Raw genomic sequence first — 12,998 nt, 5'->3', positions numbered from 1 at the left:
TAACTTTTGAGCGTGAACAACATGAAATTTCACTTCACAGTACCAATACACCGTAAAGCAAAAATTGTGCTATAGTTGTGTATTTTTTCAAATTCTTGATGTACCAGTACATTACTGGTTTTAACTAAAGTAAGTATTTCTAGTCTGAAACTTAAAAATGTCGAGCGTGTTTCTTATAAGGAATAAAAGTTTGATAATCCACTGAGCGGCGGAGTGAACTATTTTTGGCGATGTTTGGACATGTTTCTAGCGTAAGTGCAAGTTCTTTGTTTCAAGTGTTTTTTTCACGGTTGTGCGGTGTGGTAAGACCTAGAACTGCGAGAGAGCGACCGCAATTAATCAAAACCTTTTCAAAATACAATTGAAATGAAATATCAAGCACGCTGATCAAGATACTAATGACGTAGTTTCCAAATCGGCAATCATAATTTTGTTGTCAAAATATCAGGGACGCTTAAGCTGACGGCAGGCTCTATTAAGGAAGGAATGTGACGTAGTTTCCTATTTACGAACTTCTCAGCGTAGCGAATATCATGCAATGAAAACGATTTTCTCGATTTTAATTTTAATCAACAACAAACAGATATAAGTAAACAGAAGTTAAGGAATATTTCACGGTGAAATATAAATTGTATCTTTAGTTTGGATACACAAAAGACATAAATACGGGGACTTCTGTTGCGGCCAAAGTTTCTATTTTTCTATTTTTTAATCCCTTGACGTAGGTTACTGGTATAACATCCTAAGGAATTACCTAGAGCGGACTCTAAAAAAACCATAGTACTTGAAAAACAAGAAGGATTAAGTTTTGTAAATCCAAAATTTCACCGCACATCCGTAAAAAAAGTTCTGCTTCTAGCACCCGCACGCGAACAGGTTCGCTGTAACACCGACTGAATTACAAACGAAAGTCGACACTCCGATTCCCATAACCAAATGCCGTAACGCAAGGCAGCAAAGTAAAAAAAAAATAATACGGGAAAGTTATGTCTACAGCCTTCACCGTAACTCTAAAATCTACATTGTTGAAAATCCATCAAAGAGGAAAAAAATCTTGACTGTCGCACGCATACACGCGCCCCAAAAACCAAACATAAGTACTCGGTCCAACATTACCGTTACGAAGCACGCAAATGCTACACGGCTAGCAAGGTACAGTTTCTTTTACAAAAGATGCTTTTGATTCAACCACGTTTTAAGTCTGCTGACGAAAATTTACAAGTGTTTCAATTCTGCACGATTTTTTCGCTTTAAACGTTAAAGAATCTTGCCTTCCGTGCAGCCGCTGGCAGAGCAAAACGAAGGCTCAGTGTGTACTTGCACCGAGAATTGACGAACCACAATGACAGATGTTTGTTCGCGCTTAGCACTCAAATGGGTATGCCATACACCATGAACGGCAATGTCTTGGCTGTTTGTAAACTAGTGTTTCGTTCAGGAAGAGAATGGATCCGAAGCAAGTTCAGCGATCGAATATTAATTCGATTTATTTTGTTTGCTGTATCGTTATCAATGACATTATCCCATTTGTTTAGAAGAATAATGTTTATGAACCTCCTTCTCATCTATAACATAATCAACAACCTACTCTCAAAGCTCTTAAAGTATTGATATCTTTGCGTTTTCTCAGTTCTTGACTCATTGAATTATGCCATTTAAAAATGTTGATTTTCCCATATAACGTAGGTCCGAGTACAAATCAACCGGGAATTTGATTGGCAATGCTATAGTTGACCTTTCGCTTGTAGTCTACACTTGCATTCGCATTATTATGCTCAGAAGAGGTTTTTTATTATTATTATTTAAAGGATGACATCACCTTTAGTTAATATAAGGTGTAAAAGTTACGTTTGGCAGAATTAGTGCGAAAGAACGTGTGAAAAACGTTTCAACTAAAAAGTTTCCAGTTTAGTTTCTCTCGTAGTTTACAAGTGATGGTCAACGTGGCTATTCAAGTTGTTTTTTTTAGAAAGTTCGCATGCGTGGCCTAATTGAAATGAATTGTAAACCGTTCTCGCTTAGTTACTGTTATTTTTGATTGTTGATTGAAAGTATATAAAAAACACACAAAACGAATATTATACAATACAAAAGGCCGCAAAAGATAGTAAAAATAAAACTTGCTGCCTCATAACAGGAAAACTAAATCTGCACAAATAAAAAGAAGATTAACATTACCATTTATAACTAATATAATGAAGTCGTTAGTATCGCTTAAAGACTCGAGTGTGTCTTTTGAAAAGTAAACAACTTTTACCACTGCGAAGTTTAACTTGCGTCATTGTTTTTTTTAATTGTTTATCATTTTCAGTTCATAAATTGGTTAAAGTACGGCGGCTTCTGTATCAAATAATAATTTTTTGCCACTAAAAGAAATATTTAATGGCAATATCATCACTAAGCTTCGTTGCCATCTCATCAGCTGCTGCAACAGAAGTAACAACAACGTACTTACAAAAACTCAACGGTTCTCAAAATGGCTTATGAAACAACTAAATAGATATATAACGCTGTTACCAGTATAGGACTTTGTTTGCCGAGCTTCTTACGTAAATCCTTAGGAGTCCTTCAGTTTTAAGCATTTCGACCTTGAACTGGCGTGATTATACTCTTTATTTATATTGATGTTCTGTTTTTCTGCCTTGAGCACACATCGAACGATACGTTTCTTTTAAAAGAGCAAATACCCTATTTTCAAATCGGGTATTCTGGCGGAACCAACCAGATCACGAAAGTTTATAGTTTCGCTTACATGTAACACAAAAAGTATTTATCTAAATTTTAACAGTTGGTCACAACTTAATTTCGCCATTTTGGAAGAGAGATACGTCTGGACACGAATTCTCACTAACTTCTTCTTATAATACAGCAACTCTCTTTTCTCATGCATAAAGTCTCGAAAAACGCAAAGATTTGATGTCGCGCAAAATTAATTTGGTGAAATATTCACAAAACTGTAAATAAACTCAGATATTAGAACTTTACTCCGTGTTGGGGGCTGAAAGCGATCGTTGGGACTGGCATGGATTTAAATTTAGTTTTCCTGGACACGCAGATTGCTGAGAGTAATTCATTGTATAAAACAGATCAAAGCAAAGGGACCCGATGGTTCCATGTCAACATTCGACAATAAACGTGCGCTCATCATGGCACTGTACTGCTCCTGATCTGCGGTGGGCAGCGATAATCCATAATGCAAGCAATATATATATTGACGTATTCTTTTTGTTTAGTGGCCAAACATTGTATTGTTCATCGATACCATAATTAAACATCTTTAATTACTTTATAAACTTTAAATAATACATTTACATCTGACCGCCGCTCGTATAATCGATAACGTAATTATGCAAGCCGTCGGCTCAGTACGACTAAAAGCGCGGGAAAGTAGCCACTTGTTATCAATAAGCTAATAAGACTAGATATTATCTTGCCTGTAGGCAAACATCGAAAGTTAAACCCTTTGAGCGAGACAGAAATACAAATTAGAGAAACGCTTGTCCTTTCTCTGACAGAGAGAAAACGGCGAATAGTATTTGGCCTTAATTGGAGTCTGAAAGCAAGAGTCCGTAATAGCAATACCGACTACATAACTATGATACTGTCCGTAAATTCAAGACCACGGCTCGTATGCCCAATACTAACCCTGCAGTTGATTTTGCGTCACTGAGTAAAATCTAGATCACAATAGCAAGTTTTTTTCCAGCAACAATTCTTTCTTTCACTTTCATTTTCCTTTAAGTCAGCGAGTTTCGCAGCTTTGCGTTAGCAACAATAATTTATTATAAAGCGTGTGTTGTTGTTGTTGTTGTTAACTCGCAGACGCATTACATAATTTCACAAAATAACTGCGCTGGCCCTATATAAGATGTCGATGTGTTAAAATCGCTTTCCGTAAATTTGAGATGCTGAACGGGTACAAATCGCAACACATGCATGGCATATGTTCTATCATAAACAAGACTGTATGCAAAAATGAAGCGGGCCAAGTGGCAGTTCGGTTGCTTATATTATTTCCATGTTGGCTTCCAATATCAATTTCGTTGTAGAGAAATGCTACAAAACTGCCAACTGGGTCCTTCCTGTCGTAGTAGCCGGCCGTATACGACATAATCACAAGGTAGCCCTGGAGTAATATTGGCGGGGAATGTTAGTTTCGAAAGGTTGAAATTTCAAGACGCTGTACTCAAAACTGAAGCACGCGTACTATATAAACAGAAAACTATGCACAAACATATTAACACAGCCGTTTAAGAGGTTTAGATCATTGATAACTTTGATGACGACAAATTAAATTTTGAGCATTATACTGCGCTAATGTTTCGGATGATTAAAATAAAAGGGTACATGATCAATAACCAGGACAGCAGTTGCCTTGTTTTTCTTTTTTTTTTCCACAGGGGCGCGGTTTTGTTTTTGACACTTATAAAACTTAGAAGAACTTAACGTCTCAGGGTTTCATTGCTCTCTTAGCCACTTTGAGTAGTATTTAAAATGACATATCAAACGAGTTGATTACGTAAATGTGTTACCACCGGGAAGGAAGCTGATCGTTCTGTTGCAAGACATGACAATATTTGTTGTGTTAAGCAGCATACTGAGTCATGCAAAGTTTTAAATACCTTTAACACGAAATAATTCTGACCTACTTCAAAAAAACCCTCAGTAAACAGACTATACACTGTTATTGTGTGCTGCAGGGTTTTGCGGCTATCGCGTTTTGCCGATTGCAACTGCTGAGAAAACAATGTTTGATGGTGTCTCACGCGATTTGAAAGCCAGGCGGAACTTTGTTATCCATACACTCTTAAGCAACAAGGGTTTAAGTTTCAGGCTAAGAATCTGTTCATCCACATTAAAGTTCTCCAGGTATCTCCCGCACAATATTTTGTTGAAGCATTCTTGTACGTTTGTGACTTTATTCAACCTTTTATTAGTAACTTCTCTTCTTTTTCCGAGGCTCTATTAATGACGTAGTGCCCTATTTACACACTACTCAGAGCGGCGGAAATCATGCAACGAGCATGATTTTCTTTTATTTTAATTTATATCAAATTTATTTATTTATTTATTTATTTATTTATTTTTTAAGAAAAACAAACAAATATAGATAAATAGAAGTTAAGGAATATTTCACGGTAAAAACATACTATCTCTATTTGAATACACAAACAAGATTTAAATATGGGGACACTTATTGCGGCCAAAGGTTCTTAATCTTCTATTTTTTTAAAGCCCTTGAAGTAAGTAGCTTCCTAGAAAGGACTAAAAAAAACATAGTACTTGAGAAGGAATGAGGATTAAGGTATATAAATGCAATATTTCACCGCACATCCGTAAAGAAAGTTCTGTTCTTGAAACTTACCTTCAGCCCAGCACGTGCACGCGAACAGGTTTGCTGTAACACCGACTTACAAACGAATAATTCTTTACATCGGAAATGGAAACTCCTTGTTGCCATAAGGAAATGGGAATGCATGGCAGTGAAGTAAGTAAAACTTTTATTTTGACGCAAGAAAGTTAAATAAGTCTACAACCTCCAACTCTCTCTTCCACATTTAAAAATCCTAAAGAGGAAAAAAACTTGAATTTTGCGCGCATGCATACACGAGCCAAAAACCCAACATAGGTACACGGTCCAACATTCGCTACAAGAACGCACGCACATTTTCACGGATTACCGGGTAGCAGTTTTCTTTTACAAAAAATGCTTTCAATTCAAGTTCATTTATAATCTGTTGACAAAAAATTCCGAGTTTGAATTCTGCACGATTCTTTGCTTTATAGGTTGAAAATCTTGCCTCCCCGCGCAGCCGCTGGAAGAGCAAACCGAAGGCTCAGTGTATAGCTTGCACGCAAAGATTCGACGAACCGTAGAAATTGACATATGCTTGTTCACGCTACTAAGCACTGAAATGGGTTCCTAAATCAGTATGCCATACACCTTGCAAGGGAATTACTTGGCTGTTTGCAAACCAGTTTTCAGAGAACGAGTCCGAAGCAAGTTCAGCGATCGAATGTTACATTCGATTAATTTCGTTTGATGTATCGCTATCAATAACATTATCCCATTTGTTTAGAAGAACAATGTTTGTGAACCTTCTTCTGATCTATAACAAAATCAATAATTATACCCTACTGGCAGAGCTCTTATAGTATTGACATCTTTGCGCTTTCTCAGTTCTTAACTAATTGTGCCAATTAAAAAATTCTGATTTTCCCGTATAACAGGTCCGAGTACAAATCAACCGTGAATTTGATTGGCAATGCTATAGTTTACCTTTCGCTTGTAGTCTACACTTGCACTCGCATTATTTAATATGCTCAGAAAGGTTTTTTTATTCAAAGAGTGACATCACCTTTAGTTAATGTGAGTTATAAAAGTTTGGCAGAATTAGAACGTGCGAGAAAACCTTTCAACTTGAAAGATTCTAGTTTCTCTCGAAGTTTACGAGTGATAGTCAACTTGGTTACACTTCATTGGCTATTCACATTCACATGTGTGTCCTAATTGTAATAAATTGTAAACCGTTCTCGCTTAGTTATTGTTAATTTTGATGAAAGCATAAAATCACACAAAAAGAATATATAGAAATAGGGTAACTGTTATTTATAACAAAAAACCTCAAATAATATCAAAAATAAAACTTGCTGCCTTATAACAGGAAAACTAAATGCGTACAAGTAAAAATTAGAACATTACCATTGATAACTAATATAATGAAGTCGTTAGTATCGCCTAAAGACTCAAGTGTACCTTTTGAAAAGTAAACAACTTTTACCACTGCGAACTTTAACTTGCGTCATTGTTTTTTGAATTGTTCATCATTTTCAGTTTATTAGTACGGCGGCTTCTATATCGAATTGTCCATTTTAGCTAATAAAAAAGAGCAGATTTTATGCTACGTACAGAAAGGAACAATAGATGGAAAATCATCACCGAGCTTCGTTGCCATCTCGTCTGTTACTGCAACAGAAGTAATAACATAGTACTTACATAAACTCAACGGTTCTCAAAATGGCCTATGAAACAAATAAACAGATATAAACGCTGTTACCAGTATAGGACTTTGTTTGCCGAGCTTCTTACGTAAATCCTTAGGAGTCCTTCAGTTTTTTAAGCATTTCGACCTTGAACTAGCTTGAGTGGAGTCTTTATTTATATTGATGATCTATTTTCTCTGCCTTGAATAAACAGTTATTAATATAATATTGAAACATACTATTTTCTAATCGGGTGTTATTGGCCGAACAAAACAGCTTATGAAAGTTTATAGTTTCGTTTACATGTAACGAAAAAATTATTACTCTAAATTATCAAGCAGGACAACTTTATGTCGCAATTTTGAAAGAGCGATACGTGTCGACACAATTTTCACAAATTTCTGTTAAGAAAGCTACTTCCTTTTTTCCCCGATTTAAAACCATCATGAAAAAGGGCGAAGATTTGATGTCGTGCAGAAATCAATAAGCACAAAACTGTAAACTCAAAGGCATATATGGAACTTTATTGGAACTCCGTGTCGAGTGCTGAAAGAGATTGCTGGGTCGACAAGATGCCTTTTATTTTAAATGGGAATGCACATAGCTGAGAGTTATTCGTTGTAAAAAGTATCAAAGCGATGGGGCAGGTCAACATTCGAGAGAGAAAATATGCGCTTATCATGCTATTTGTATCTTTACTGCTTCCGATCTGAGGTGCAAACAATATACAGTTGAATCTCGATCACTCGAACCCTCAATAACTCGAACCTCCCGCTAACTCGAATCTTTTTCGATTCCCCTTCAGATCATTTTCTTGCTAATTAAACCTTCGATAACTCGAACTCCCGATATCTCGAACCTTTTTCGATTTCCCTTGAAGGTTCGAATTATCGAGATTCAACTGTATTGAGGTATATTTTTTGTTCAGTGGCCAAACATTGCAATTGTATTGTTCATCGATACCATAAATAAACTCACTTAATTACTTTATAAACATTAAATAATACAATTACACCAAACTGCCGCTCATTTGCGCAGTACGTCACATCGTAACTTAAACAAAATTGCGGGAAAATGGTCACTTGTTACCAATATGCTATTAATAGACTTAAATATCATCGTCTGTAGGCAAATATGGAAAGTTGAACTCTTGAACAAGACAGAGATACAAATTAGAGAAGTGTTTGTCCTTTCTCTGTCACTGGGAGAAAACGGCGAATAGTATTTGGACTTGGCCTCTGAAAGCAAGAGTCCGTAAAAGCAATATCGCTGAATATCGACTACGTGAATATACTGTCCGTAATTTCAAGACTACGGTTCTTAAGTACAATACTAATTATACAAATGGTATCGTGACACTGAGTACAAATAAAGATCATAATAGCAAGTTTTTTGAGCAACAGTTTCTTTCTTTTACTTTCATTTTACTTTATTTCCTTTTTAGTCGGCGAGTTTCGCAGCTTCGCGTTAGCAACTCCCAGACCATGACATAATTTCACAAAATAACTCCGCTGGCCTATATAAGATGTCATGTGATCATGTATCAGACACATTGCACAGCAGAACGTAGCTGTGTTAAAATCGCGTCCCGTAAATACGGCATGAAACGGATAAAAATCACAACACATACATGACATTTGTTCTATCATAACTAAAACTGCATGAAAATCAGTTTATATGCGGGTGCAAGTGGCAGTTCGGTTGTTGCTTGTAACTATGATGTAAGAAAATGTCACATAACGCTGCTCATAAGAGGTAATAGGAAAACTCTCTAATCTCTGTTCCCGCAACATAACCAACTGCCAACTGGGCCCCTCCTGTCGTAGTAACCGGCCGTCGGCAAAATCGCCAGCTAGCCCTGCAATAATTTTGGCGGGGAATGCTAGTTTGGAAAGGTTTAAATTTCAAGACGCTGTACTTCAAACTGAAGCGCCATACAAACAGAAAACTTCGCACGAAGATATTATCACTGCCATTAAAGATCAGCTGATAACTTTGATGACGTCAAATGAAATTTTGCCGGTCTTTTATACCGCCCTAATATTTTTAATTGATACGAATAAAAGGTTTAAATATGATCAATTGACAGGAGAGCAGTTGCTTTGTTTTTCAGCTTTTTGTCCTCACAAGCGCTCGGTCGTTATCGATCTCGCATATTTTATTTTTCGACACATATAGAAGTTAGAAAGAATTTTTTAATCCTTCTCACTTATATATCTTAGTTTCCGCAGAAGGTTTCCTGAGTTTCATCAGTCGTTTGGTCGGTTTGAACAGTATTTAAAATGACATATCAAAAGAGTTGATTACGTAAGTGGGTTACCACCGGGAAAGAAACTGATCGTTCTGTTAATTGTAAGAGATTCCAATATTTGTTGTATTTGGCAGCATACTGACCCATGCCTTTATACCTTCAACACGAAATAATCTGATCTGTCTTTCTGCAAAAATCCTTCGTAAACAAACCACACACTGCTATTGTGTACTGCATGGTTTTGAACCTGTCGCTATCTCGCCATTTTTAATCAGTGCAAAAAGAAAAACAATGTTTGATCGTGTCTCACGCGATTATAGGCTAGCCTAGGCGGAAACTCATTATCTATGCACTCTTGAGCAACAAGGGTTAGTTTAGACTGAATCAGTACATCCGCATCACGCACATCATTTGTTGCAGTAGCGTTTGATATTTTTTGGTTATTTTTTAAGGTTGGATACTATTTATGCGGTCCTCACTTGGGTTGGCAACAGTTGTAGCCTGTGTAAAGCCGCCCCCTCCCCTCAAAAAAATCGGGAAAGGGAGGGGGACGACTGTACACAGAGTAAGAAATTGGGTCTCATCGAGATGTGTAAATCTACCATAGAAGAGCGGAGCCAAAGTTTGTCTTTAAGCATCGCGATATACACCCGTGCACGACCACAAGGAATAAACTTGTGACTAAAACTCTGTGTTCTGAAAGTAATGTTTGTTAGAAGAAGGAACTAAAATGATTTCAAAACGCTGTATGTGTTTCCAAACTAAAGCAATAAATATAAAACGGAAACTTTGCACGACGATAAGAACCTGTTAAGAGGTTTTGATTAGATAAACAACTTTGATAACGTCAAATTTTTCTTCGTTAATAATTTCTGTTGACTAGAATAAAAGGATTAATTATTTGATTAAGATAGTTAGGTCAAGGGCGCCGTGTGTATCTTAAGGGTTTTATTTTTCGACACTTGTAGAACTTAGAAGAACTTATAAAGGAAGGGGTGGCTCAGTTTCTGCAGAGGGCTTAATCACTCTGTTGGCCGGTTTGAACAGTATTTGAAATGACAAACAAACTAGTTGCTAACGTAAATGCGGGGTTACCATGTACCAGGGAGGAAACTGATCGTTCTGTTCCAAGATATAACAATATTGGTTAAGTTTGGTGGCATATTGAGTCATGCAAAGTCTTAATCATTAAACATGAAAAAGATTTATCTATTGTAGGACTAACATTCGTATACAAACTTTATCCGAAAACGCATTGCTATTGTGTATTTCATATTCAAACAGGTTTCGTAGTATGTATCACTTTTTCACTATATATTCGCTTCCTTAGAAAACGATATTGGTGTCTTTCTAAACAGATTTAAGTGCTAGGAAGGACCTCGTTATCCATGCACTCTTGAGCAACAAAAGTTAGAAAATTTAGACTGAATCTGTACATCCGCATTTAAGTCACGCACATCATTTTGTTGAAAGATTCAAACACGTTTGTTGGTTCTGTCGTAATTTCCACCTTGAAATTAATCGACAATTCGTATTAACCAGTTACAAGCCTTATAATGATGCTTCAGTCATTCACAGCCAGCTTATCCTCAGCCGACCGACACTGGCGTTCAAATCCAATATGGCGGCTAGATTCGTACCCAGTCATTCATCAGTTTTACTTGTCTTGAAGTAAATGTTGAGGAAGGTTGGATACTATCAACGCGGAGCACACGAACAGTAGTGGGCTAGATTTGATCTCATCTGGGCTGTGCAAATTTACTGTACATAGAAAAGTGGATATAGCAATACCTTATCAACGAAAGCGTTTGCTTTTTAATAATTTTAAAAAGTACTATTCCTATTTCTGCTAGCATATGCATGATCACGACTATCATCTAAGGAAACTTAGTTCAGTTCATAGCGAGAAAAACATATCTAGAGGAAAAATAAAGAACAACTGAAACCACAGGTAGCCCAAGCTACGAAAATATGTTGACCTTTGTATTGTTACGTAATTTGAGTGATTTGCATATTTAAAAGGATTTGTACGGGGAAAGAAATATAGCCGAAAATTACGAAAAAATTACTCTTGAATTTTAATAAAAAATTAGTCATAGCTGAACTCCTGTGTTGATTTCTGTGTGAGCTGTGTGGCTTTTTAGCGGAATCGGAGCGATTTCTTGGAGTTTCGGTTCCAACGTTGTCTTCTTCAAAGACACCTTTCCACTTACCACATCAGCTTTTCGTTTTTGCGTGCATACGTATAATTATGGATCATAAAACCACCCAGTCCCTTCTTCGTTTTGTCAGAGAGGGTCGGGGTTTTTCGACATCATTTCACCGTACCATCTGCCTCGCGAACCGTGTACGTCAGTCCCACAACACCAAGCGAACCGTGCACTACCAAGGAGGAGGACGCCTGGGGACGAGGCAGCCGTACCATTGAAACACACACTTTCAGCTACTTTTTAGCTGAAAGACCTTGAATGGTCTGTGTTACGGTGAAAAATATACAACTGTAAAATGAAGGTATTCAAATTCACTAATCAGATAGATTCTAGAAAGAGCACTAAAACAGCTAAAACAATTTGCATCATAATTTTCTGCGCATTTTGCCTCTGGCTCGAAGTATAATCAAAAGGTCAGAAAAAAGGGGGGGGGCGTTGTTTTCATCATGCAATATTTTTCGGATATCTATTAAGACTATGGTTTATGTTGGAAAAGAATCAAGCACAACCTGTAGATCCCAGTGCTGACTTCATTTATTCCAAAGAAACAAGATAGATCTTGTTGTAATACGTTTGCACGAAGGGGCTTCCACGGAAACCATTTCAGTGCTTGCTTGTTATGTATAGAAATTGCCAATTATCGTCGGCTGCTTTGGAAAATTTGCCCAACCAAGTGCTGGACCAATCATCGCACTGCACGATTTCATTGTCAATGAACACTGCTAAAAAAAGGTGTTGTTACGGTTCACGTAGGCATTCGTTAGAGAGGTGCTGAACGAAGTGAGTGAACAGAACTCTTTTCGACGTTTTCACACTACTCAAATTGGTAATGTTATCGTTTTGCTTATTTCAGAATTCGTACAATTCCTTCTTTTCGCAAATCAGATTTAAGCCGCAAAGGGAAGGAATTTTTCACATCTATCGACACACGTTGTGAATATTTTCCAAGGATAAATTAAGCGACTGACCATCTGTTAAATTTACGGTTTGGTAGCTTTTATTCAGTTTCGGTATTAACGGCTTTATTTGCGACGTTAAAAAAAGAAGTTTTCAAAAAGGACTATCGGCAGATAAACTGATTTTCTTTGAACAAATCTCGTTTGTTGTAGTCTCTAGCCCGCTTTTGAAACGTTAGCTCGCTTATTGTAGAACGGACGGTGGAACAAGTCCTTGCCTCTTGTACTTTGTGACTGAAGTGCGAAGGCAAAATATTCAGTCTTATTTTTGAGTTAAACATTTTAACATATATAAACTGAAACGGTTTTAAAGCCAATCTGTTTTTGAAACCTTAATTTTCGGTGACTACTGTTCACCCTCATTAAAGTTAGACAAAAGTTCGTTGGTGCTCGCGCTACCATATCCGTGCGTTCTTAATTTTGAATTAGAGGTAAATAAGCGCGAGGGAAAGCTTTGCGTTCGCTCACAGCGTTGCTGGCCTGCCAAAGTGGAGTGCCACGACTCCAAGAAAAGCCTCTTGTTGAAGTTGCTTTTAACATAACTGGTATATTTTCTACATTTTCCTTTCTACCCTCTTTACAACGACGCTGAACTGA

This window comes from Oculina patagonica, chromosome 1 (assembly GCF_052425735.1).
Source record: "Oculina patagonica isolate OP01 chromosome 1, crgOcupat, whole genome shotgun sequence".
NCBI lineage: Eukaryota > Metazoa > Cnidaria > Anthozoa > Scleractinia > Oculinidae > Oculina > Oculina patagonica.
This window is presented reverse-complemented; position numbering follows the sequence as displayed.